The sequence below is a fragment of the Callorhinus ursinus genome, unplaced genomic scaffold (assembly GCF_003265705.2).
Source record: "Callorhinus ursinus isolate GAN/ISIS: 27379988/994484 unplaced genomic scaffold, GSC_fseal_2.0 scaffold1, whole genome shotgun sequence".
NCBI lineage: Eukaryota > Metazoa > Chordata > Mammalia > Carnivora > Otariidae > Callorhinus > Callorhinus ursinus.
In genome coordinates, this window is record NW_027397063.1 from 72,850,736 (window position 1) to 72,875,842 (window position 25,107).

General features: G+C 47.0%; 2 pseudogenes; one reads left to right on the top strand and one right to left on the bottom strand.

Moving 5' to 3' along the window:
• Positions 1-12,303: 12,303 nt before the first annotated feature.
• Positions 12,304-14,466, bottom strand: LOC112828370 (heat shock cognate 71 kDa protein-like; annotated as a pseudogene).
• Positions 14,467-21,605: 7,139 nt separating this feature from the next.
• On the top strand, positions 21,606-23,883 carry LOC112819682 (galectin-related protein pseudogene; annotated as a pseudogene).
• Positions 23,884-25,107: the final 1,224 nt, after the last annotated feature.

The following is a 25,107-nucleotide window of genomic DNA, read 5'->3' on the forward strand; positions in this document are numbered from 1 at the left end:
AGCTTCTTGTCTTGATCTTACTGAGCTGTCTGCACTGCTTGTCACTCTTAACTTCTCCTGTACTCTGAAAACTCATTTCTTCCTGCATCTTCCTGACCCTTCTCCTATGTTTCTACCCTCTCCTTCTCATTAGCTCTTCTGGTTCCTCCTGCCCTGTAAATATGGGTTCTCTCAAAGTCCAACCTTCTTGCTGTACATACTCTATCAAGACAATCCTGTCTACTCACATTGCTTCATCTTTTCTTTGTAATTAAGATATTCCCCAGATACCCATCTCGACAACTGTATTTCAGAACCACATTCCCAACAACTGTCTGGGCACTTGCACACAGCAAACCAATCAATATTTCAAACTCAAGGATTTCTTGCAAGAGAATAACCTCTTTTTTTTGCTATATGAGAGTTGTAAATTATACATATTTATTTTATATTTTTACTATAGTGATAAGAAAAGCAAGGTTCAACACACACACACACACACACACACACACACACACACACACACCCCTTGGGATCCTGAACAAGAGCTTCCAAGCAATATTCTGGATTCCCAGTGCCTGATTTTGTTCTCCACCCTTCTTCTACCCTGTATTTCTTGACCATTCTATAGATTTGCACTTGCTGATAACTAAAGCCACAATGCCAGTCATGCATCCCAGTTTCTGCCTTCATCTTCCATCTTTCTAGCTCTCTCCCTCATTACCCAAACTGCAGCAGTGCTTTGCCTCACAAGGACCTCAGACCCATTGATCCTACTGCCTTTCCCAGTCCCTTGATCCCCAGATGTCCCCTCGTCCCTCCTTGTCAAATTTAAATTCCTCATCCAATTATTATAATTGTTCTACTTATCGCAATCTTAATTCCTTTGCTCCTCTTTCACTTCACTTTTTTGGAAAAACTACAAACTAGGTTAAATCCAGCCTTCCACCTGCTCTACACGTGCCCTCATCCACCTGAATGTGGCTGGAGAAAAAGACACAAAACTTCTGACTGTTTTCACTCTAAATTTGTAACTATAAACCTCAATCACATCTCTACTGTAACCAGGCAATCATTCTATACATCTTAACCCTTTCTTTTTTTTTAAGATTTTATTTATTTATTTGAGAGATAGAGAATGAGAGAGAGAGCATAAGAGGGGGGAGGGTCAGAGGGAGAAGCAGACTCCCTGCCTAGCAGGGAGCCCGATGTGGGACTCGATCCCGGGACTCCAGGATCATGACCTGAGCTGAAGGCAGTCGCTTAACCAACTGAGCCACCCAGGGGCCCCCATCCTAACCCTTTCTTTCACTATCGTATAGTCCTAAATGATGATTTGCCACCTATTTCCCCCTCAGATCTTTAACACCTTGTCTTATCTTCACTCTCACTGGTGATCTTGCTTCCTACTTCACTGAGGGAATCAAATCTCTCAAGAGAGACACATCAACCCATTACCACATCTGTACCAGCATATTCTGCATTACCTCCTTTGATTATGGATAAGCCATCAGTGGTCCTGTCTAAAGCCAACCTCTCACCTACTCAAGGACCTCTCTCCAGTAATTTGACCCTCTCTCTCTCACATATCAGATTTTCTCTCTCTATGAGTCCTTTCCATAAGCATATAACCATACTATTATTTCTTCCATCTTCTAAGGAAAACTCTTTCTTGACCCCTCCAACTATCATCTCATTACCCTGCTCCCCTTCATAGAAAAGTCATTTGAAGCGTTACTTGTACTTTTTGTCTCCTATCCTTCTCCAGTTCTCTGTTGAATCCACTGTAGTCAGGCTTTCGTCCCCAGCTCACTACTAAAATGTCTCTGAACAAGGTCACCAGTGACTTCCATATTGCAAAATCTAATGATCAGTCCTCAGTCCGCATTTGACTTGACCTATCAACAGCATCTGGCACAGTTGATCACCCCTTCCTCCTGAAAATGTTCTCTACCAAGACACCACACTCAGGGGTTTCCCCTTCCTCACTGACTGCTCCTTCTCAGCCTCCTTCCCGGTTCTTCATCTTCCTCTTCACATTGCAGTACTCCAGGGGACGTCTTCATTTATTTGTCTATACTAACTCCTTTGGCAATTTCATCCAGTGTCATGATCGTGTTAGGATTTTAAATATGCTAAAAATTCCCAAACTTATATCTCTAGTCTTGAACTCTTCCCTGAATTCCAAATTTGTATATTCAACTCTCCAAAAGAGAGTCTTGATTTTACCCCTCCCCCAATTCTGCTCAACCTGCAGTCTTCATGTAATAGTGGTTCTATTTTTCCATTGCTCATGCCAAAAACCTTGGACCTTGAAGCTTATTTTTCTTTTACATCCAAATCCAATCCATGCTTTTGCTCTATATTCAGAATATGTTCAGAATCTTATCACCAAAACTAGTACCACCCTGATACAAACCACTATCATTTCTCAACTAGATTAATACATCAAACTGGTCTCTCTGCTTCCACCTTTGTCTCCCACCCCCATCAACCAAAACACAAGTCAAATAAAATCACTCCTCTGCCCAAAATCTTCTAGTGGTTCCTCAAATCACTCAGAGTAAAAATCAAAGGCAGGTGTTAAGGAGAATAGCTACCATGGCTTCCATGGTGAAACCTCAGAGGTGGGGACTTCTAGCCAGGTGTCTGTGACTTCGTATTGTTGGAACATTTGTTCTATTCCTAAGGTTACAGCACTCCTCAAATTTGCTATCACTGAACCAAGAAGGAAGACATACGCAGATTTCCACAGAAATTATAATTCCTTGAAAGAATTTTGAGGAGATGAGAAAGGCTGGTATCTTTCAGAGCGTGAAGTGATTTGAAATATAAAGAATTTCTTTGGATTGAGTTCTATGGAAGTTTGTCAGTGACCTATGTTCCTGAATTGTATCACATGTAGGCTAACGAATAGTTTGTCTTGACAAATACACAATTAACAACATCAACAACAAAAACCAAAGTTATTGTGGTGGCTTACTAGGCTCTTCATCTTCTGACCCTATCTCCTGCTACTCCCCACTCTTGCTCACTTTGTTTCAGCCACTTTGGCCTCTTCCCTGTTTCTCAAACGCTCCAGACCTGCTCATGACCTCATGGCTTTTGCATAGCAGTATCTTCTCCAGATGACCTCATGGCTCACCCTCTCATCTCCTTCAAGTCTTGGCTCTAAAGTCACCACCTCAGTGAGGCCTCCCCTGACCACCCTAGTTAAAGTTGCAACACCCCTCCAACATTCCCAGGGTCCCCTACCATCCTCTGTTTTTCATATTTATCAGCTTCTATAGTACTATGTGATTTATTTATTATGTTCATTGTCTGTTACTCTCACTAGAATATAAGCTCCATGAGATCATGGATTTTGTTTTCTTTGTTGTTGCATTCTTAGTGCCTATAACAGGGCCTGAAACATGGTAGACTTAAGTTAATATTTATCCATTGGATGAATAAAGTGGTTGGGTCTTGAACATTTATCGGTCTCAGGATGTTTCAATCAGTTGGGTGCTACCACAAGGGAGTTGTGTGCTTGAGGTGTTTCCAGAAAACAGGACCACTCAGAAATCCACCAAGGAGTATGTATTTATTTATAACAACAATTGCCAATGCATTACCACTTATAAAATATCACCTATGTTGATTTTATCCTCAAAACCTTGTGAGGTATGTATTATTCTTTTTTTAAAAAGATTTCATTTATTTATTTGAGAGAGAGAGAGTGAGAGAGAGCATGAGAGGGGAGAGGGTCAGAGGGAGAAGCAGACTCCCTCCCGAGGAGGGAGCCCGATGCGGGACTTGATCCCGCGACTCCAGGATCATGACCTGAGCCGAAGGCAGTCGCCCAACCACTGAGCCGCCCAGGCGCCCGGTATGTATTATTCTTATCATCATATTTTATACATGAGGAAACTAAGGTGTAGAAATGTTAAGTAACTTCTGAAAGGTGACATAGCTAATAAATGGCAGAATTGGGATTCAAATCCTGGCTTTTTTGATTGCATATCATTTCCTTACACTGACCAAATTTTAGCAATGGGGGAAATAATTTTCTACTATTTGGATGAAGGGGAAGGAAGACTGACGTAAACAAAAGTGGAGAAGCCCCAGGAATATGGTATATGCCCAGGAGCCCACATGGACACCTGATAAGACAAGTAGGCAAGAATTTTAGCTTCATGTAAAAAAGATGTGGCCTTGCATTCAGCTAAAGAGCACGCTTCAGACATGCCCCAAGAGCCAGATAGAGATAGGCCAGGGGCAAGCTAGGCCAAAGCCAGGGAGACCACTAGCATAACTGAACACAAGTCCATCTGCCCGGTGCACAACAAAGTCAGTCACTGAAACATCAAGTTTGCAGCAAGGAAAGGGTTTATTAGAGAGGCAGCCAAATGAAGAGACAGGAAGATGAGCCTCAAATCCGCCTCCCCAAAGGGGGAGAGAACAAGTTTTTTTATAATCATAGGGGTTGAGATTATATACATATTGATGAAAAAGGCAGGGAAACTTATGACTATTCATGAGGAAAGATGGAGCATGCGCATTGAGCAAACATATAAGTAACATACATCCCATATTCACTTTGGGGTGGAGACTTAACACCAGACCAAGGCAAAATTCAGGCCCTGATGTCAGGAGGTCATTTTAGGTCAAGGGAAAGGGGCTGTGGGCATGCTCCAAGAGCCAGGATAAACTGGTTGGGGTCTTGGGCTTATCTTGGGTAAAGAATGTAGGACCTTGCTTGTTCCTGGGCTGGAACCATATCAGTTGGCCTCGAGTCCAGGTTTCTGCAGAAACAGCCAGTGTGTTTGTTAGTGGGAGTCTAAAAAGACACAATAGCTGATTAGGGGGAAACCATTCTCTGAAGACCAAGCTTTAAATTTTCTGCTAGTTTCAACCTCATTAACCCTAAGGAGCACAGTTTCACTAGGTCAGTGGGGAAAGGGATGGGTTTGAGTCAAATGATGTACCAAGAACTTCACATTTATTATTGCATTGAAGTCCCACAGCCAGTGAGGCACAGTAGGGCACTGTTACCCCATTTGGGCTCAGAGAGAGAAGATGACCCGCCAAGGTCACACAGTGGGCTCCACCAATCATGTAGTATCTGTGAGACCAGTACACATTGGCCTGGTGCCCAAAGGAAGGATTTGTGGGACCACGTCAAGTGTGTTTTTCTCAATCAAAAGTCCAGATTCCAGGGTGACTCCAGACCAATGTGGAACTGATGCATTGTCCGTGCACGGCAGGGTCACCGGAGAGCTTTGACCTTGATTTCAGAGAAAGGCCTAAGACACGGGTTCTTTCAGCTCAAAAGAGGGATCCAGGAGGGCTCACTCTCCTGGCCTAACATTCAAGCCAACCCGTGGGGGGAAAGTGCTGAGCTCAGCCAAGACTGTAACTGTGGGAGGACGGGGCTCTGTGCTGGGATCTCAGCCATGCCTCTGCCTGGGTGTTTTCTCAATGTGCTTGGGCCTCCTTTTCTTGGTAATTCTGCAAGCTCATGAGCAAAGCATGCTGGGGCTTGAGCAGGTAGTCCATGAGGAAATTGAAGAAGACAGAACCACACACACTTGGCGGCGGGGGCTGATGTGGTTCTGAGGGGAATGAGGGTGCAGGGAGCTCAGGCTTGGTTTGAAATCACAGCAAGTCCAGTCTAGTGGGCAACTCCGACGTAAGGGACTGGTTAAGTGAAGTAGTTTTCAGGGCGAGGTAGAAGTAACTTTAAACACCAGATAGCACACAATTATCTAATGACAGGGGAAAGATGCTTGATATAACACATAAGTACATTTTTTGTTAAGTTAAAGCCACTTTTCAGCTGTGCATAGAACATGAAATGTCCGATCCAGCAGCAGGGGCTTCGGGGGCTTCTGTGCCAGCCACCGCCATGGGTTCTGCTGTGAGCCATGAGCTCTTTCCGTTCCCAGGCACAACCATATCGACTGCCCTCTGTCCCAGGAGCGATGGTCAGGACCGCATCCGGCTTCTAGTGGCTCCTATAACCACAGAACCACCTTCTTCGCCTTTCTAATGGGGCTGCTTTTCTTTTAAACCCTCAAAACTCTAAAAGCAGAGATTTCTAATGGAAGGCGGCAGATTAAATATCTCTGTTTATTTCCATTCCCTCCCACATCCTCGAGGAAATTAAAAAGTGAAGGATTAAAAAGCTGATAAACCCACAGCCAGCCACAAGAGAATGAAATGGCCAGTCGACAGACAGGAGATTTCGACAAAATTCCGGAAGATGGGAAGCAGAAGGAGTTGAAAATTCAAGCAGCTGGGTGAAGGAAGATACAGACTAGAATACTGGCACAGAGGAAAAATACTGAAAAGAGCTGTTTAGCCCTGCAGAATATCAGAGAAGCGTGGTTCGCTCAGAAATCAGGTACAGGAACACAACGGGGGACAAGAATGGTATGGGGCTAAGTAAACGTCTGTGTGGAACATAAATGATCCCCCACTTCCCCCTTTCCTCCAGTTCCCTTGTGGTCAAAAACAGACACCCGCCCTTCAAGGAAGGGAAGAGAAGCTCCTTCCCAGGAGACATGAGTCGGCCCACAGGAGCTCATTGCATGTTAATGCGTTAGAGGGCCCCTCAGCAGCCTGGCCAGCTCCCGCACAATCACGATACACACAGGGCTCCTCATAACCTTTTCTGGGCCGCCCTCTTAAGCAGGAGCAGTCAATCAAGCATCACTAGAAATTTGAGGAACTCGTCCAAAATGAATAAAACCCAGATATCTTTTAAATGACTCTGAGTTCCCATGGGATACTCCCAAATCCCTACAAATTAACAGGGAGAGCAACTCAAATCACATATAAGCCACATCTAGGCCATAACTACAAGGCAGAGATTCTACAAACTTTAATTTACATGGAAGAGAAAATGAAACACATGACGGGAGCAAAGCCAGGTGAAGACTATGGCAGAAGGAAATGGGCAGTGGGGTCCTGGACATGGAGGAACATGAATAAAAGTCACTGCTTCCAGAAGGAGAGGGTCTCATCTCAAGTGGAGAAATACCGACGACAGGTCTACGACCTGGCTGGCCAGAGCACAGGCTACTGAGGCGTCTTGCCGGGGCTCAGAAGTGCACAGGACTGGAAGTAACAGTCTTGGAAGGGCTCTACCTCCAGGGAGGGGACGGCAACTTAAAGAGGAGGCATTGGGGCACCTGGGTGGCTCAGTTGGTCAAGCATCCAACTCTTGGTTTTGGCTCAGGTGGTCATCTCGGGGTCCTGAGATCCAGCCCGTATCCACTGGGCTCCGCCCCCGGCAGGGAGTCGGCTGCTCCTCAATCTCTCCCTCTGCCCATCCCCCCCACCCCACTCATGCATTCTCTCTCCCTAATAAATAAATTAATCTTTTTAAGAAAAAATGAAGGGGAGGCATTACTTGGACCCTGGGAAGTGAGGAAAAGAAAGGAGGGAAATGGTGGAAAGTAAGAGTCCTATGGAATCAGAATCAGGAGACACACAAACCTCTCCCTCACAAATCACCATCTGTTAAGGAAATCTCGTTTCACTTATCAATACAAGAGGGCACTCTGGAACTAAAAATCTTAGTAAGCCACCCAAGCTCTTCACTTGTTTTTAACAGGCCAGGAAAATTGAACACACTTTTAAATAGACAAACGACAGGTAGCATCTCTACCCAAAGCCACTTTGAGAAGAAAAGGAAAAGGAAGATCCTTGTATATTCAGCTGATGAATTTAGCCCCTCCAAAACACCAAAGAACAGATGAAAATCATCACACAATATCCAACACAAATTAAATATTATTAAATAGGCATTTGAGATATAAATGCCCCTGAAGAGCACACCTCGCAGCGGGAGGCCTGGGCAGCTAGAGGCTGGCTTCCCCCAGGAAGGCCCTTATACTTTGCCCAATACCACAGTTACTGGCATGTCTTTCTTTTTCACAAGAAAGTGAGTTACCTGAGAGCAGGAATACCTACTTATCCACCTTTATATCCCCTCTCTTCTTTATTTTTAAAGTCCTGCAGAGAGTAGACAAAGTTCTATGGAATAAGCTGCAGTCAGTCTTGGGCTCATCCTTTCTGTCGCTCCCATTTTCTGTCCCCTTCTTTCTCTGTTCACTTGTGCATCCCAGAAAGGGTGTGCGAGGTCAGGGCTTATCAAGTGAACAAAGCCCAGTCCTGGGGAGAGAGTAGAGGAGAGAGACCATATGCAGTGCTGAGGCCCTCCTGGGAGCCTGGCTGTCTAACTTTCCAAATCATAGCACAGAATACAGATGTACCTACATAATCGTTCGATGCTCTCTATGCTTAAACTTGAGTTAAATGTGAATTAAATTTTCTAGTTTAAACATTTAGCTAGTTTTTACTTATGGAGTTTTCTAAAGGATCAGTGGCTCCCAAAGGAAGACAAATTTCCTCCTTAGTATAATCCAGGTAAAATCTATAGGTTCCCTCCAACGGCTGTACCCTCACCCCTGTGGGTTGTTCCTTGAAAGGGGAGGCCACAGGACGCAGGCAAGGCCTCATCCGCAGAACTGGGCCTGAGGATAACAGTGGGGAGTGGTCCAGGGGCCGTGGGTGCCACGGAGGGGGACTGGGAGCTCGGGGCTCTTCACAGTTGCCGGAGGAGCAGCTCCCCCTAGTGGCCAGAAGTGGAAGCCGCAGGGCTCTCTGCCAAGGAAATGCCAACAAGGGTGTGTAAGGTTTTCCACACACACACACACACACACACACACACACACACACACACACACACAGCCCCTCCACCCCCGCAGACCCTGGGCACTCTTTTCAGAGTCTGGCCTCTGGAAAAGGCACAGGCCACCTGGAGTCTGTGTGTTTACAATCTCCCTGAGTCTTGGGTAGAACCTGCCAGTGTGCTGGACTCTCCTGGCTGTGCCAGATCAGAGCACCCTGCTGAGCCTGCTCTGTGAAGACAGCTGCTTCCTGCCCCGCCCCTTAGGGCACCAGAACCCGGATAATGAAGCTTAAGCTTCAGCCCCTGTCCCTTGCACAAGTCCCTTCTGAGGCCAGGGCAGAGGCCCTAGCAAATGTTCATATGGACATATGTTTATACAAAATCTATAAAAGTAAGGGTTTTTTTGGCATTATTTTTCCTAAAAAGAGTCATAAGCTGTATCAACTTTAGACCACACAAAGTCTCTCTCTGACCCTGATGATCACATAGGGACCACTCGGTCCAGAACCCTCTGAAGTCCTTTAACTCAAATGTCCAGTCTCCAGCCCCACTTCACGCCCTGGAAGCCACACAAAGGACTTTGGGTGGTGGGGGGAGGGCAGTCAGTGCAGGAGTCGGTCAAGAACACGGATTTAGGGGCGCCTGGGTGGCTCAGTCAGCTAAGCGCCTGCCTTTGGCTCAGGTCGTGATCTCAAGGTCCTGGGATGGAGCCACATGTCGGGCTCTCTGCTCAGCAGGGAGTCGGCTTCTCCCTCTCCCTCTCCCTCTGTGCTCTCTCTCTCAAATAAATAAAATCTTAAAAAAAAAGAACACGGGTTTGTAGGTCAGACAGATTTAAGTCTGTCCCTAGGCACGATACTTGACTGTGCCTCTCTTCATCTGAAAAAGAGGGATAATAATTTTACTTACTCTTTGGGATGCTGTGAGAATAGAATTAGAGAAAGCATGGTAAGACTTCTGTTCGAGGCCTGGCCTGCTGGGGGCGCTCAAGGAATACTGGCTGTGGGAAGGTCCGTAAATAGCTACCCTAGTCTGGGAATACATATACCCCTAACCTAAACTCAGCTCTCTATATTAAGCCAATCCAAATAAAATTACCAGTATTTCACTGTTTCCTGACCTACAAAAATGGCAGTTTCACATGATTCTGTCTAATAGAACAAATGACAATAATTATAAAGAGCAGCTGGGGTGTGGTTATCAGCAGGGCCCCTCAGGGATCTCATGGTACATCTGTGTCTTGCCTAGAGAGGCAGAGGGAGGTGGTTTAATTCCTTGATCTCTCCTCCCTCTGGAGCCCTGCTTTGTGACCATAAAGACCTCTGATACAAATTAAGTAAGTCCCGGGGATGTAATGCAAAGCAGGGTGACTATAGTTAATAATACTGAATATGCACACTTGAAAGTTGCTAAGAGAGTAGATCTTAAATGTTACCAACACAAGCAAAAAAACCTGTAACTATGTGTGGTGACAGATGTTAACTAGACTTATTGTGGTAATCGTTTCACACTATATATAAATACTGAATCATTGTTATACACCCGAAACTAACACGTTGTACGTCAATTTTTTTTTAAAGAACTCTGATAATGGGGTGGCTCGGTGGCTCAGTCGTTAGGCGTCTGCCTTCGGCTCAGGTCATTGAGCCCCGCATCGGGCTCCCTGCTCAGCAGGAAGCCTGCTTCTCCCTCTCCCGCTCCCCCTGCTTGTGTTCCCTCTCTGGCTGTCTCTCGCTCTGTCAAATAAATAAATAAAATCTTTAAAAAAAAAAGAACACTGATAAAATGACCCCTCCCTGCCCCAGTGCTTTCAGTTTTAATGGTCAAGTCAGTGCGCAGAGACAGTTTCAGCAACTGCGGCCACCCCAGATTCTCATCCACCAGACCGCAGGGGTTTGCCCCGTCACTCGGCAATGCTGTCCCCTGCTTCCTGTCTCTCGGTGGCACCAGCTGCTCTCTGGAAGGCAGCTCGTGTTTGGAAGGTGCTGGGGCTCTCGCGGCCTCTTCCCACCCCAGCCCCTGGCACCTAAGCCGAAAGTCTCTCCTCCTTCATCTGGCCCTCAGAGAGGCAGGGGAGGGTCTGGTGGGAAGGGAGCCAGGCCCAGATGGAGTCCACACTGCAGAGGCCCCACCTGGCGGCCCAAGTCCTCCGCCCTGAAGCTCTCCCTGAGAACCGCAAATTCATAAACATATCCCCGGCTGCTGGTGCCTGAGCTTCTCCTGTTGAATTCTGTCCCCCTCCTCTCTCCCAGTGGCCCACAGGCCACATACTCTCCGAGAACGCACACAAGAATCCTAGAGCCCCTGCCAGAGGCACAGAGCACCGTGCTGACAGCCAAGCTGGGCCTTCCGCTAGTCAGTCAGTCAGACCACAATCAAGTACAAAGCTGTAAAGACAAGCGCCCTCAGAGATCAGAGGGGACGTGCCAGGCCAACTGTGCCAGTGGAGGTCTCTGAGAGTTGGGAGAGCACAAGTTTCATCAGCAAGTGATGTCATGAAAGAAAGGGGAGGAAAATGGTTTGGGGATCGACAGCCAGCACAATGCCGACCTGACAACCTTTCTGCTACTCCACGGGACCACTGGGAAAAGATGTCCAAGGTTTCCTATTAGGAGAGTCCCTCACTGGGTAGAAACAGCCAGGGCCTATTCTATCATCAGGCTCAGTCATTGGCTGAGGCCACCCCAAGAAGAGCATGACCTCAGCTCAAAAGCCCAAGCGGACCTTGACGTGGACCCCAATGCTGAGGCCGCCCACTCACCTCGCTGCTCTTGGCTTCTTGCAGGAGGAATGAGCAGCGTGGCTCTGTGTCTGCCACAGTGCGCTGCTCTGCTGCGTGGACCCACTCTCCACACACATGTGGGGAGCAGCTCCCCTTGGGCCCTGCAGGGTCTCTTCCTTAGGGAAACCTACAAGAGGGAAGTTGGGGGTGACATAGAGACCCCATTCGCCATAGTGGATCTTGGGGCCACAATGGGTACCCATGGTCTTCCTCCTCTGCTATTCATTCTAAAGCCCCTCACGCTCTGCTGTCCCCCTGGTTCCCCTGTAGTGAGACCCACATCCTGGTTGCTGAGGACTCTGAGCTCCTGGTAACAAGGAAGATGCACTATTCAGATCCTCCTTCAAAAAAAGATGTGCTGCTAACTGCAAAGAGGGTGGTGATCTGAGAGCCCCAGCTGCCCATGTCATCAGGGCTCAGTAGTACCCCAAGAGTTGTTTTCTGCTGCAGATGGCATGGCCTTGCTCCAGAATCCTAGAGCCCAGAGTTGCTATATTCTCCCACTGGGATTTGCAAAAACTTCCTGTGGCATCTCTTCCCACCACCTATACGTCCAACATCATTGGATCTGCCAGGTCACGTGGCCCAAGTGGCAGGGCACTTGCGCCGCAGCCTGCACCTGCTGCAGAGCTGTTGCCTGCTCTGGGGCCCACTCGAAACTGGCATCCTTTCGTATGGCCTGGTATATGGGCTAGAATAGTACATGCCAGGAATGGAATATGTTGCCTCCAGAGCCCAAAGAAACCCACTAGGCATTGTGCTTTTTTTTTTTTTTTTTTTGCCAATTAAATACCATTTTACTTAAGACATTGCATTTTCCACTTAACAATACAGTGCTTATAAAGTGCAATGTTCATTTCCTTTCCCTGTGCACGTATTTCATATTCAAGTATCAAGAATGCCCAGTTTATTTACTATAGCAGCTCAACATTAAAACTGCCATGGAATTTGCTACAAATTTGGGTCCTTCGAATATTTTGTGGAACAATGCTAGACCTATTCTCAGGTTGGCTTAATCAACCTCTTCGATGGTGGGTCCAGAGGAGGCACCACCAGATGGAGGAGCTCCACCACCAGGGAAGCCTCCAGGCATTCCTCCTGGCATGCCCCCTGCACTCTGGTACAGTTTGGTAATAATAGGATTGCAGACTTTCTCCAGCTCTTTCTGCTGGTGTTCAATTTCTTCCTTCTCTGCAGTCTGGTTCTTATCAAGCCAATTGATGATTTCATTGCACTTGTCAAGAATCTTCTGTTTGTCCTCATCATTGATCTTGCCCTGAAGTTTTTCATCTTCAACAGTTGCTTTCATGTTGAATGCATAAGACTCAAGTGAATTCTTGGAAGACACCTTGTCCCGCTGTTTCTCATCTTCAGCTTTGTACTTCTCAGCTTCCTGGACCATGCGCTCAATGTCTTCCTTGCTCAAGCGGCCCTTGTCGTTAGTGATGGTGATCTTGTTCTCTTTCCCAGTGCTCTTATCCACAGCAGAGACGTTGAGGATACCGTTAGCATCAATATCAAAAGTGACTTCAATCTGAGGAACGCCACGAGGGGCAGGAGGGATGCCTGTGAGTTCGAACTTGCCAAGTAGGTTGTTATCCTTGGTCATGGCACGCTCCCCTTCATACACCTGAATGAGCACACCAGGCTGGTTGTCAGAGTAGGTAGTGAAGGTCTGTGTCTGTTTGGTAGGAATGGTAGTATTACACTTGATAAGAACAGTCATGACTCCTCCAGCAGTTTCAATGCCAAGAGAAAGTGGAGTGACATCCAACAGCAGCAAATCTCGAACATTTTCAGATTTGTCTCCAGAAAGGATGGCTGCCTGGACAGCTGCACCGTAAGCAACAGCCTCATCAGGGTTGATGCTCTTATTCAGTTCTTTCCCGTTGAAGAAATCTTGTAGAAGCTTCTGAATCTTGGGGATATGGGTAGAACCACCCACCAGCACAATATCGTGGATTTGAGACTTGTCTAGTTTGGCATCCCGAAGGGCTTTCTCTACAGGGTCCAGGGTGCCACGGAACAGATCAGCATTTAATTCTTCAAACCGGGCACGAGTAATAGAGGTATAGAAGTTGATTCCTTCATATAGAGAATCAATCTCAATACTGGCCTGCGTGCTGGAAGAAAGTGTGCGCTTAGCACGTTCACAAGCAGTACAGAGACGACGAACTGCCCTCTTGTTTTCACTGATGTCCTTCTTATGTTTGCGCTTGAACTCTGCAATAAAATGGTTGACCATCCTGTTGTCAAAGTCTTCTCCACCTAAGTGGGTGTCTCCAGCTGTGGATTTGACCTCAAAGATCCCATCTTCAATAGTAAGGATTGACACATCAAAAGTACCACCTCCCAAGTCAAAGATCAGCACATTCCTTTCAGCACCAACCTTCTTGTCTAAGCCATAAGCAATAGCAGCAGCAGTTGGCTCGTTGATGACTCAAAGTACATTGAGACCAGCAATAGTTCCAGCATCTTTGGTAGCTTGACGCTGAGAGTCAATGAAGTATGCAGGTACCGTGACAACTGCATTGGTAACAGTCTTCCCAAGGTAGGCCTCTGCAATTTCCTTCATCTTCGTCAAAACCATAGAGGACACCTCCTCTGGATAGAGACTTTTTGTCTCTCCCTTGTATTCTTCTTGGACCTTAGGCCTACCAGCATCATTCACCACCATAAAAGGCCAATGCTTCATATCAGATTGGACAACAGCATCATCAAATCTACGTCCAATCAGGCGTTTGGCATCAAAAACTGTGTTGGTGGGGTTCATCGCAACTTGATTCTTTGCAGCATCACTGATCAATCGTTCTATGTCAGTGAAGGCGACATAACTTGGAGTGGTTCGGTTTCCCTGACCATTGGCAATTATTTCCACTTTCCCGTGTTGGAAGACACCCACGCAAGAGTAGGTGGTGCCAAGATCAATGCCAACCGCAGGTCCCTTAGACATGGTTGCTTCTGTGTGGGCCTGGCTCAGCTTGAGAAGAATTCAGCTGTCTGGTGATTTAGCCCAGCTTTCAGTGAGACCCAGCATTGTGCTTTTTTCTTTGTATGTGGTACAAGATGCAGTCATTTGTCTTCTACTTTGGAGGAACTCTCTCAGCACCCCACTGACCACTGGACGTCTAACAGTTTTACTGATGTGGCAGGTCCTTAAATCTCCAGAGAGTTTATTCTCCCCTCAGTGGGTCACATGTATCTCGCCAAGAGCTCTAGTCATCTCCTGCTCATCTGGCTTGATCAGCACAATATCATAAATACTGGGAATCAATGTGATGTTTTGTTAAATATCTGGACAGTCCAGATCTCTTCAGACTACACTAAGACGGGGCAAACTATAAATGAATATTGCTGTCCATTCCACATGAATGCCAATTGCTGCTGACCCTCTTTTCCAATGGAGATAGCTAAAAATCTATTTGCCAAATTGGTGGCTGCATCCCTTGTACCCAAGACCTTGTGAATCTGCTCCAGCAAATACACCAACTCTGGCAGGAAAGCTGTGACTGGGGTTACCATTTGCCTGAGTTTGCTGTAGGCTGTATACATTCTCCAGAATCCATCTCATTTCTGTAGAGACCAGACTGCTAATTTAAGTAGAACTAGGACAGGGACCACCTTCTCTGCATCCTTCCAATTTTTAAGCATGGCACTAATTTCTGCCTTTCCCCTCAGGATGTGACAGACATTGTTTTTGACTATTCTGGCTGAAGGGCAGGGGGCAGTTTCAGAGACTTGCATTTGACCTTCACCATTCTGATAGCTCTTACACCACAGGCCAAGGTTCCAGTGCGGAGGTTACTCCAACTGCCAAGTATGTCAATCTCAATTACATAGATCACCAGATGGGTCTATGGACACAATAAACCCACTGTAAGTTGGGTCTTTGGCAAGGATTCCATGTGCTCTTATGCTAACAGGGGACCATGATAACATTTCAAGTCTCTGGATCAACATTAACTCAGACCCTGGGTCCAACATCCTTTGAAATGTCTGAATATTATCCTTTCCCCAGGGAGTAATTACCACAGTAAATGTTGGTCCCTTTGGGGAAGGACCGGGAACAGTTAAAGGGCACGCTTGCCTTGGTATTATGGGGTTCTCCCCTGATGTTCCAGCCACCTCTTCAGTCAACAGGTTCTGAGTCTGAAAACAGGCTCGGGTCCAGTAACCAGGCAAGACATCATGGCTTTTTATTGGGGTGACCACCATTAGCCTCCCACTCTTCATTTTTAGTCTCCTTTGATGACATATGCATATATATATACAGTACTCTTTTGGGTGCCCATCTCTTTTCCACTAAGGACGCTGTGTTCTATTGACCCTCTTATACCTCTCTAAAGATCAGGCCTCCATGATTATCACACTGAACTTGCCCTCGTCACAGCCATAACTTCAGCGAACCAGGTTCTCTGCCCGCCTCTTTTGGCATCAGTCCTGGCCTGCAGGGGAGGGACACCAGTGAGCAGCTTACTCATGGCCTTGGTGAATGGTGTGTTCTTCAGTCTCCCCTGAGAACATTGTCTTCTTGCCTAACGTACCATATCCATTCCAGAGTGCCCGCTCATTTCCCTGAGCCTTTCAGCCCCTTCCTCTACCATCTTTCCTGGCAATTCAGACATTTCAACCTCCCTCAGCCTGAGCTATGGCCTTTGCCTGGCTTCAAGAAGCCATCCTAGCAATAAGCTTAGCCCTTCTCCTGGGGTCCTCGGCAGGATGTGAAGTCCTGTGTCATGCAGCTCCCTCACCCAGTCCTGCAACTCTCCACAAATCCAGGCCCACCAGCACCCCCAGCCCCTGCTGGTGTATGTGAACCAGATCTCCCAATTCCTCTGGGCTCTAGTCCCCTTCATTCTCCATCAGGTCAGCATGTCCCCAGCCAAATTATGCAGCGACTTAACTCTGGCTGTCAGCTGGCAGCCAGGAAGGGAGTTAGAGGTGGAAGAGAGTTAGGGACCCCTGTTGCCTTGTGTGAGGGGGAAGACCTCGGTATTGTCTACCCCCATGGGGCTGGGGGCTCACACTCTTGATGTAGCTGGTGAGCCACCTCTGCAGGCTCTGAGGGCCAGAGAATTTCAGGGATTCAGAATCTTCCAGAATATCCACCCGGAAGTCCCTATCCCACATGTCACGGTCCTACCGACCCGCATTGGCTGAGCATTCAACCATCTTTGGTGCTCAGCCCCCCAATTAAATCCTGGGCTTCATTTTCAGCTCTTTTTTCTTTACCAACCATGCAAAATGAAGGCTTCTTTGTAAGGTGCCAAAGAAACCCTCTGGCTCTTCCACTTAGCTTTCAATTTCTGTTAACTGTTCTCAGATTTTCATTATGTACCTATAGATCACCAATGCAACTATCCATTTCCACTTATCCACATGTGTGTATACACTTATAAATATGTTACCTATAACATATATTTATCAGTTACATATATATGATTCTCCTCTGCATACCTTCCCAGTGCCAATCTTCCCAATAAGGGAATAATTCTTCTCCACCCACGTTCCCCCAAGTCACCACCAGCTCATGCCGGGCTGTCCATACTCACCTAACTCCTGGGATGTGGCCCCCATTGCCAGCTGGGTGATGGGGTGATTGGTCCCCAAACTCCATCTTTATTTACTTACTGAGTTGGAGCTAGGAGGGCCAGTGTCTCATTGGGGCAGGACTTGTGAGAAGGCAGCAGACGCCAGAGAGGGCGGGGAGAACTCGCCGGCTACAACGCAGACCCGCTCTGGTCTCAGCCTGCCCAGCAGGGAGCTCTGGAGCACAGACGCCCACTAGAGAAGGCCAGCCTTGTGCCAAAATGGCCGGCCTTGTAACGCCACCTGAAAAGATGTGGCCTCAGCTGAAGACTGAGATTGGTTCTGAAGGAGGCTACAGCTGAAGCTGTCAGCTCACCACACTCTTGGCAGCGGGGTGGTGAGTGTTTTCTCGAAGAGCTGACAGGAACGTCTCCAAGCAGCCACACAGACGATGGCAAGACCATCTGACAGCTGTTTCTGTGCGAGCCTGTGCAGGGTGCAGTCAAACCATGGGGCCATCTCTCCTGTTGTTAAAGTGGTGTTGGGTAGAAGTTTACCAAGACGATAAGGTGGGGAGGGGATTTTGCAGACAGAGGGAACCAAATGTTCACAAACCAACGCAATGTAAAACATGGGAATATTCTCGAAAAATACAGAGAATTTAGTGGAGCTGAAGCATAAATGTTGGCAGGAGGTAGAAATGACTGGAAGGAATGACTCACTGACTGGGGGATGAAGGAAGGGAGAAGTCTAGGACGATGCCCTGCTTTCTGGCTTGGTCATCCCTTTTAGCTGCTCACCTTCTCCCAAAAGACACTGGTCCATGTGCTTTGTCTTTCTCCACCAATTTCCTCTTCCCCATGACCTATGGTCTCTTCCCCCCTCTGGCCCAGGTCCCTTACACCATTAGACATCCCTCATCCTCTACCACCTAATGCATAAGTATGGGAGACAACACAGGAAATAGGCCCCCCAGCAGAGACTGCCCTGCATTGTCTGGGGAGGAGGTGTGGGGTACAGCTCACTTGTTCAGCCCCTGCCCAGACCATCACTTATCCCTGATCTGTGGGGCTCTCAGTCCTATAGAAATGGGTGGTCCAACAGGTAAGGCCCTCCCCAGTCTGCCCAGACCTGCCTGTCTAGCCTCCCCCTCTGCCCATTGTTCTCCTCTTGTGATTTCCCACCCCAGGGCCCCCCCTCTGCTTGCAACATCCAAAGCTTCAAGGCCCAATTCAAATGGCACCTCCCCACTGATGTCCCCCACTGTAAGTGTCTCTGTGCCTGATCTGTACTGGCTTCCCACGTTGTCCTCTCCACTCCCAGCTCTGTGTTGTGGGCCTCTTATGCCCTTGTTGGTATCCTTTGCCAGATGTCAAGAACCCAAAGACAGTGTCCGTTCCAGGCAGGGCCGTGCTCTGAGTGGGGGAAGGGGAGCGCACAGGCAGGGGCACGTGCAGAAAGACAGGTCCTGGCCTCTTGGGGCAAGAGAAGCCGAGTGTCAGTGGCCCCACACCACTACCGCCCACCCAGAGATATGCCCAGCCCAGCCCAGCGCCAGCCTCATGGTTCTTAATATCTACAGGGATCAGTGCTCTCCCTTCATGATTAATCACTGCAACCAAGAGCCCATCACGCCAACAGGTCACACCCTTCCCATGCAGGGCTTACCAAATCCTCTCGGCTGCCTTCCCAATGGCCCCCGATTGTGCCCTCTTCCAGACTGAGGGTCCCAAAGGATGTGCCTCGGTGTGATCCCAAGGAGCTCACTCACCAAGGTTTGGTTCCCAACCTCGGGGGTGACAAGGCCCCAGGACATCCTTGCACCAGAGGACACCAAGTGACAAAGCATTATGTGGGGTCACTTCTAAAGTGGGCTCAGGAGTTTCTCAGAAGGAGAAGTTGACAGAGAAAGACAGATTGTGGCTGAAAAACATGCACCAGGTTATGTAGCATATTTGCAGCTATGTTCTTTCTTTTTTCTGTTCTTGCAGAGGGGAAAAGATGCAGAAATAAACAGATGCTAGGTATGGGAAGCCCTCCCTTGGAATAACGGACAGTGGCCCAGGTGAAGTCCATACTAACCAGTGACCTCGGGCAGGTTACTACTCTGGGCTTTGCTTCCTCACCCATGAAACGGGCATCAAATGGGTTGTTGTGAAGATTAAGTGAGGTGATGTATATACAAAGTGCTTAGAACAGTGTCTTGGCACGTAATAATTGCCATTATTATTTGTATTGCTTTTCCTAGGATGATTAGAATTGCGGCAACATGTGTGTGTGTTGACATATTTAATTAAAGGCCCAGAAAGGTATTGAGAGCATTCGCTTTCAGATGGAAAGGATGATTTAATCCACTCTAGCCTTGTGCAAACCATGAACAATTAAGCAGTAATTGAGAAGGTTAGCAAGAAAGATCATTGAGACTCTGCATGTTTGTGTTCCTTACAATCCTGTGTGTAATGATAGGTTTTTATATTTAGAGCAGAAAATTATATGCTTTCTAATTTTAATGAAAAGTAATTTGTAATTTAAATGAAAATCATATTTGGTGAGGTCATGAGCTGTGAGAAATAAATTAAATGAGTTCAGAAAGAAAAAATGATGAAAAAAATTGAATGGATAGCATGACCCCAACTACCTAATGTTAAAGCTCCTACATTTACATCTGGAAAGTACAGCACGGTTTCTGACTGGTCCAGAGCTAAGGCGCATATATATCAAGAGTCATCTGACATCTCTTCTACAAAAAGATCTATTTAACATGAAGAATGAGAGGCTTGTAATGGTTAATTTTTATGTGTCAACTTGACTGGGCCACCAGCGCTCAGAAATTTGGTTAAACATTACTCTGGCTATGTCTGTGAGGGTGAGACTAGCATTTGAGTCCACAGGCTGAGTGAAGCAGACGGCCCTCCTCAGCATGGTTGGGCCTCATCCCATCCGGGGAGGGCCGAAATAGAACAAAAGGAAGGAGGAATTCACACTCAGTCTGTTGAGCTGGGACATCTCTCTTCTTCTGCCCTGAGACTGGGACTTACACCATTGATGCTCCTGGTTCTCAAGCCTTCAAACATGGACTGAAGCTACACCACCAGCTCTCCAGTTTGCAGATGGAGATCATGGGACTTCTCAGCCTCCATAGTCACATGAGCCAATTCCTCATAGCAAATCTCTATATGCATATATATATGTACATAGTGTGCATATGCTCTCTATATAGTATAGAATAGTATATAGTGTGTCTGTATAGTATACAGTATGCTATATGGGAGGGTGTATGTACCATACGTGTATATAATACTAACGGTTCTGTTCCTCTGGAGAATCCTGAGTAATACACCTGTGTACCTGTGTGTGCATGTGTGTGTATGTATACAGACATATATGTAAAAACACAAAGAGATGTGTTTTTTATATTATCATTGTTTTCTAAGGTGGAGGTTTAAACATCTGTGGACATTTTAGACAGGGCAGAATGGCTAACAAATGCTGAAATGTGCCAAGGAAATAGGCCCACTCAGAATTTCCCATGATGGAGAAAAAGACTGGTAGAGCAAACCAGGCCTGAAATGATCCCCAAAGGTTGGTAGTGGCTCTGGGTGCAGCATTCATGATACCTGATACTCAAATACACCCCAGCGCAGTCCTCCTGGCCTCAGGGAGATACATCAAGACAAAAAAAAAAAAAAAGTCTGTGCAGACTAACTGAGTGGATGGTCTACAAAACTCCCATTCCCTTTGGAGTCCCAGCGACCGCTCACACGAAGACAGCACAGGTGGGAGAGGCTCTCCCCATCACTGGTCGGAGTAATGAACCTGCCCGCGGCAGAGGCCGGTGCCCAGCGCTTTGCCCCGGCAGGAGCTTTCTGACACGGTGGGTCCCGGGGCAGCTGGGGCGTGATGCCCGCCATCAGATGGCAGCAGGGGCGGTGTGCCTTGGCATGGGCAGCCTGGCCAGAGCTGTCAGGGCTCGCAGCCGCAGAATCAAGGCTCAGAAGCTGCACCCCTGCAGAGCAAACTGTGGCCCAGTGCCTAGCTACACCTCTGCCCTTACAGACACCGAAAGACCTGGGGAAAGGCGGCTACCCAGGGGCTCGGGAAGGGTTGGGAACTTGGCTGTGAAAGGTGGTGCGCCCGTGAAACCTGGCACTCCAGTTAGAGTAGTGAGAAATGATAAGTACTGTCCGTGAAACCTGGCACTCCAGTTAGAGTAGTGAGAAATGATAAGTACTGTCGAGTCCCGTTCACAGAGTCCTGCCTGCGTGCCAAGTCTGTCCCCTGCATTCTTCCGCGGCCAAGGCTGCCGGAAAGGTCTCGGCTGAGGAAGGGAGCAAAGTCGGGCTGTGAAAGTATCGCCCTATCCTGGGGCCCTGCCTGCCGCGTCAGAGAGGAGCCCGGCCAGTCCTCAGCCGCCTGAGAGCAGACCTGGCCCCCCCACCCACACCCCCCACGGGGCCTGTACGCTCCTGCTGTGTGATCTGCAGAGCCGGGCCAATGGCCTATGCCGACAGTGGAGGGGTGCACATGCCTTGGAGGCAGAGTCACTCGCGTTGTCACTCCTACCCCCAGGCCGAAGGCTGGCCAAGGCAGGGGCACTCTGTGGGACACCTGACTCCAGGACTGGTCATCCGTTACATGGGGCTCTACTGTGCAGGGATGGTGTCCCAGGCCCTCTTCAGGGGCCAGAGGCTCCTCTTCCTCCATACCACCAAAGGGGCGGGGCCAGAGGTAGTGGTGACAGGTCCGTGTGGAGGGAACCCTATAGGTGAGAGCTGGCTCTCTCCGAGGAAGAAGGCCTACTCTGCTCTACAACTCACCCCTCATACCTGTGGGGGTGATTTCAGCTGCTGGATCCAAAGCTCAAGCCACACTGCCTGAAACAGGAGACCAAAAGGTCTAGGGCAGAGAGAATGTCCATAGGACGTTGATACCCAGGCCCTTCCTCTGTTTTCCACCATTTCTTTTCACGACATGTGGCAACACTTGCCACTCACATTTTGAATAGGATAATTGAAAGGAAAAACCCCTCGGTATCTTCCAGGATTGCACATATCTGTCCAACAGCATTAGCTAGAGCTGGATCCATGCATCCCTCTTTTGTGTATACGTCTATCATTTCCTTTCTCCTGACTTTCTGTCTGGTTCTCAAAAGAATCCAAGACCCCAAAGAGGTTACAAGCCATTGCCTAAAGTGGAAAAAACATTAGTTCATGATAATTGTCCTTAATTCTAAATGTTGAGCAAATGCTCAAATTCTGTTTATAATCATAAAAATCTGGATGTGGCAGACGGCTCATTCTGACTCCTGTGGAGGCTGGAGAAATTCTCAGAGCACAGAAAATGCAAGACAGGGGGCCCTGCTGGAGCAGAGGGAAGACAGAACTGAACACATGACCAAGTAGATTTACTCCTCTTGGGCCTCAGCTAGCTTCCGATGGGAGCCAATGCTTAAAGAGGAAAGATTCAGAGTAGTTTATCAGAGCTCATTCATTATTTGTGCTACTTGTAATACATAAGTATTTCTGTTTATTCTTAGGGCAACTGTATGGGCAGAATAATTCTCAACTTAGCTTTCTTGTTATGTTTGTGAAACCCTAAATTGAAAGAACTCCACGTGAAATGCGAATTAAAATCACATTGAGATCTATCTGAATATCTAAAATTAGAGAGACAGGCTCTACCAAACGCTGTACCAAGTGAGGATGTGGCAGCAACCAGAACTCTCTACATTGCTGGTGGGGATAGAAAATGAATCAACCACTTTGGAAAACATTGGGATGTTTCCTCAAAAATTAAACATACACCTATTATCTCTCTCAGAAATCTACATTGGAGAAATGAAAGCACATGTCCCTACAAAGACTTGTACACAAATATATATAGCCACTTTATTTGTGATAGCTGAAACCTAGAAGCGACCCAGATGTCTACCAACAGATGAAAGAATACTATTGTGCAATGAAAGGGATGGACGACTGATACAACAGTCATGCTGTTGAATGAATCTCAGAATAATAATGCTGAGTGAAATACATCAGACAGAAAAAGAGTACATACTGCATACTTTCATTTACATAAACTTTTAGAAAATCCAAGCTTTTCTATAGTGACGGAAAGCAGACCCATGATTGTCTAGGCACGCGGGATGGGGGGTGGGGTGGAAATTACAAAGGTCCACAAGGAAATTTGGACGGTGATGGATACATTCAATATCTTGATCATGGTGATGGTATCAAAAGTACATCCATACTTCAAAACTCATCGAGCTGTAGCAGGCACGGGAGCCAGCCTCCGAATGCTCCCCAGCCCCGCTCAGGACCGCCCTGGATCCCTGCCCACTTGTGCTTCTCATCCTACCTCTCTGGCCTCCTGCCTCCTCCGAGCAGCCCTCCCTCCGTGCTCGACCTCGTTCCCCAGTGCAAGACGTTGGCCTGATCCACTGCGATGCAGTGCTGAAACTAGATGATGGGCATTTAAACAACTACTTGGGCTCTCCAGTAAGAGATTGTGGTACTTCCCACGACTGATAGTTCCATTTTGTGGGCACATTAAAGCTGGCATGAGACCAGGCAGGAAGGTGTTGGTGGTGGGCACCGTAGACCTCAAGCCGGAGTGCTTTCCATCAGAGTGACTTCTGGTGACTCTGAAAACCCTCCCACCAATGTGGCAATTGAACGCAAAGCTGTGTTCAAAATACAAAAATTCCTGAATATCTGAGGAACAGTCAGCCATCCCTTACTTTCCATCCATCCCAGACCAGCCATTCAGGGTGGAAATTCTTTGTGAACACTTACGTTTCAGAGTGTCTGTGGATGGACACCAACTTTTTTATTTTTACCACCGCATTCAAACGTTATCTGCAGTTGATACCATAAAGATAAACGGGGACCTCCAGATCACTAAGCTTGGCTGATATCGTTTAAACCATATCTGTTTCAAATAGGATCAGGGGCAACAACTATCTGCCTGTAGGTCCGGAGAAACTGGCCTTGCAAGATCTGGAGACTTTAAAAGAAAATAAAAACAAAAAGCAAGTTTCACTGTCTCTTCCTTCTGTGCAGCTTAAACCCAAAATGACAACTTCAAACTGTGGTTTGCCCTTAGGAAGCTGTCAGAACAAAGACACTCAGCCATTATTTCCAAAACAAAGCAATACATTTATGCTGGATTTTATTCAGACTAAACTAAAAAGAAAAAAACCTTATCAAATTGTATACTTTAAATATGAAGTTTATTGGCTACATATTACACCTCAATAAAGCTGTTTGTTAAAAAAAAAAAAAAGAAAAAAGAAAAAACCCCAAGAGTGGGGAAAACGGGTGAAGGGGTTAAAAAGTACAAACTTCCAACTATAAAATATATAAATCATGGGGATGACACGTACAGCATGGTCACTATAGTGAATAATATTGTATTGAATACTTGAAAGTTGCTAAGAGAAGAGATCCTGAAAGTTCTCATCACATACACAAACACATAATTTGTACCTATGCGTAATGATGGATGTTAACTAGACTGATTGTGGAGATCATTTCACAGTATATACAAATATCGAATCATGTTTTACAACTGAAACTAATATGATGTTACATGCCAACTACATCTAAATTTTTTTAAAGGAAAAAAATAACTCCTGGGGCGCCTGGGTGGCTCAGTCATTAAGCGTCTGCCTTTGGCTCAGGTCATGGTCCCAGGGTCCTGGGATCGAGCCCCGCATCGGGCTCCCTGCCCTACGGGAAGCCTGCTTCTCCCTCTCCCACTCCCCCTGCTTTTGTTCCCTCTCTCTCTGTGTCTCTCTCTATCAAATAAATAAAATCTTTTAAAAAAGAAAAGAAAAGAAAAAAAGAACTCCTAATGTCCACTCTACCTGTCCCCTTTTCCCTCTCGGAACCTTGCGTTTAGGGTCTTGTTTTAAATTTCCCCCTTTTCTGCCCCATCACTCCTTCAGTTTCAATCATCTGCCTAAATCAGGCAGGACTGTCCTCTCTGGGCTGGGCAGTAATGTCCTTCTTTCATAGCAATGAGAAGACAGTTTCAGGACTCAGTTTCCAGTCACAGGATTCCTTCACCCTCTATGTCCTCTCATTGTACCAAGCAGTACCCAGATGTTAACCCCACCAATTTGGCCCTATGCCAA